This window comes from Littorina saxatilis, linkage group LG10 (assembly GCF_037325665.1).
Source record: "Littorina saxatilis isolate snail1 linkage group LG10, US_GU_Lsax_2.0, whole genome shotgun sequence".
Classification (NCBI taxonomy): domain Eukaryota; kingdom Metazoa; phylum Mollusca; class Gastropoda; order Littorinimorpha; family Littorinidae; genus Littorina; species Littorina saxatilis.
The window spans coordinates 49191153-49194297 of NC_090254.1; positions in this window are offsets into that span (position 1 = coordinate 49191153).

Here is a 3145-nt window from a genome sequence, read left to right on the forward strand (position 1 = left end):
AGTTCACCGCCAGGGGGGGATGGTTGTCGAGCTCCAGTTCACCGCAAGGGGGGATGGTTGTCGAGCTCCAGTTCACCGCAAGGGGGGGATGGTTGTCGAGCTCCAGTTCACCGCCAGGGGGGGATGGTTGTCGAGCTCCAGTTCACCGCAAGGGGGGGATGGTTGTCGTGCTCCAGTTCACCGCATGGGGGGGATGGTTGTCGAGCTCCAGTTCACCGCAAGGGGGGGATGGTTGTCGAGCTCCAGTTCACCGCAAGGGGGGGATGGTTGTCGAGCTCCAGTTGACAGTCAAGGGGGGGATGGTTGTCGAGCTCCAGTTCACCGCAAGGGGGGGATGGTTGTCGAGCTCCAGTTGACAGTCAAGGGGGGGATGGTTGTCGAGCTCCAGTTCACCGCAAGGGGGGGATGGTTGTCGAGCTCCAGTTGACAGTCAAGGGGGGGATGGTTGTCGAGCTCCAGTTCACCGCAAGGGGGGGATGGTTGTCGTGCTCCAGTTCACCGCCAGGGGGGGATGGTTGTCAAGCTCCAGTTGACAGTCAAGGGGGGGATGGTTGTCGAGCTCCAGTTCACCGCAAGGGGGGGATGGTTGTCGTGCTCCAGTTCACCGCCAGGGGGGGGATGGTTGTCAAGCTCCAGTTCACCGCAAGGGGGGGATGGTTGTCGAGCTCCAGTTCACCGCAAGGGGGGGATGGTTGTCGTGCTCCAGTTCACCGCAAGGGGGGGATGGTTGTCGAGCTCCAGTTCATCGCAAGGGAGGGATGGTTGTCAAGCTCCAGTTCACCGCAAGGGGGGGATGGTTGTCGAGCTCCAGTTCACCGCAAGGGGGGGATGGTTGTCGTGCTCCAGTTCACCGCAAGGGGGGGATGGTTGTCGAGCTCCAGTTCACCGCAAGGGGGGGATGGTTGTCGAGCTCCAGTTCACCGCCAGGGGGGGATGGTTGTCGTGCTCCAGTTCACCGCAAGGGAGGGATGGTTGTCGAGCTCCAGTTCACCGCAAGGGAGGGATGGTTGTCGAGCTCCAGTTCACCGCCAGGGGGGGATGGTTGTCAAGCTCCAGTTCACCGCCAGGGAGGGATGGTTGTCGAGCTCCAGTTCACCGCAAGGGGGGGATGGTTGTCGTGCTCCAGTTCACCGCAAGGGGGGGATGGTTGTCGAGCTCCAGTTCACCGCCAGGGAGGGATGGTTGTCGAGCTCCAGTTCACCGCAAGGGAGGGATGGTTGTCGAGCTCCAGTTCACCGCAAGGGGGGGATGGTTGTCGTGCTCCAGTTCACCGCAAGGGGGGGATGGTTGTCGAGCTCCAGTTGACAGTCAAGGGGGGGATGGTTGTCGAGCTCCAGTTCACCGCAAGGGGGGGATGGTTGTCAAGCTCCAGTTCACCGCCAGGGAGGGATGGTTGTCGTGCTCCAGTTCACCGCAAGGGAGGGATGGTTGTCGGGCTCCAGTTCACCGCAAGGGAGGGATGGTTGTCGTGCTCCAGTTCACCGCAAGGGAGGGATGGTTGTCGTGCTCCAGTTCACCGCAAGGGAGGGATGGTTGTCGTGCTCCAGTTCACCGCAAGGGAGGGATGGTTGTCGTGCTCCAGTTCACCGCAAGGGAGGGATGGTTGTCGGGCTCCAGTTCACCGCAAGGGAGGGATGGTTGTCGAGCTCCAGTTGACAGTCAAGGGGGGGATGGTTGTCGTGCTCCAGTTCACCGCAAGGGAGGGATGGTTGTCGAGCTCCAGTTGACAGTCAAGGGGGGGATGGTTGTCGTGCTCCAGTTCACCGCAAGGGAGGGATGGTTGTCGTGCTCCAGTTCACCGCAAGGGGGGGATGGTTGTCGTGCTCCAGTTCACCGCAAGGGAGGGATGGTTGTCGTGCTCCAGTTCACCGCAAGGGGGGGATGGTTGTCGTGCTCCAGTTCACCGCAAGGGAGGGATGGTTGTCGTGCTCCAGTTCACCGCAAGGGAGGGATGGTTGTCGTGCTCCAGTTCACCGCAAGGGAGGGATGGTTGTCGTGCTCCAGTTCACCGCAAGGGAGGGATGGTTGTCGTGCTCCAGTTCACCGCAAGGGAGGGATGGTTGTCGTGCTCCAGTTCACCGCCAGGGAGGGATGGTTGTCGTGCTCCAGTTCACCGCAAGGGAGGGATGGTTGTCGTGCTCCAGTTCACCGCAAGGGAGGGATGGTTGTCGTGCTCCAGTTCACCGCAAGGGAGGGATGGTTGTCGTGCTCCAGTTCACCGCCAGGGGGGGATGGTTGTCGAGCTCCAGTTCACCGCCAGGGGGGGATGGTTGTCGTGCTCCAGTTCACCGCAAGGGAGGGATGGTTGTCGAGCTCCAGTTCACCGCAAGGGAGGGATGGTTGTCGAGCTCCAGTTCACCGCAAGGGGGGGATGGTTGTCGTGCTCCAGTTCACCGCAAGGGGGGGATGGTTGTTGAGCTCCAGTTGACAGTCAAGGGGGGGATGGTTGTCGAGCTCCAGTTCACCGCAAGGGGGGGATGGTTGTCAAGCTCCAGTTCACCGCCAGGGAGGGATGGTTGTCGTGCTCCAGTTCACCGCAAGGGAGGGATGGTTGTCGGGCTCCAGTTCACCGCAAGGGAGGGATGGTTGTCGAGCTCCAGTTGACAGTCAAGGGGGGGATGGTTGTCGTGCTCCAGTTCACCGCAAGGGAGGGATGGTTGTCGAGCTCCAGTTGACAGTCAAGGGGGGGGATGGTTGTCGTGCTCCAGTTCACCGCAAGGGAGGGATGGTTGTCGTGCTCCAGTTCACCGCAAGGGGGGGATGGTTGTCGTGCTCCAGTTCACCGCAAGGGAGGGATGGTTGTCGTGCTCCAGTTCACCGCAAGGGGGGGATGGTTGTCGTGCTCCAGTTCACCGCAAGGGAGGGATGGTTGTCGTGCTCCAGTTCACCGCAAGGGAGGGATGGTTGTCGTGCTCCAGTTCACCGCAAGGGAGGGATGGTTGTCGTGCTCCAGTTCACCGCAAGGGAGGGATGGTTGTCGTGCTCCAGTTCACCGCAAGGGAGGGATGGTTGTCGTGCTCCAGTTCACCGCCAGGGAGGGATGGTTGTCGTGCTCCAGTTCACCGCAAGGGAGGGATGGTTGTCGTGCTCCAGTTCACCGCAAGGGAGGGATGGTTGTCGTGCTCCAGTTCACCGCAAGGGAGGG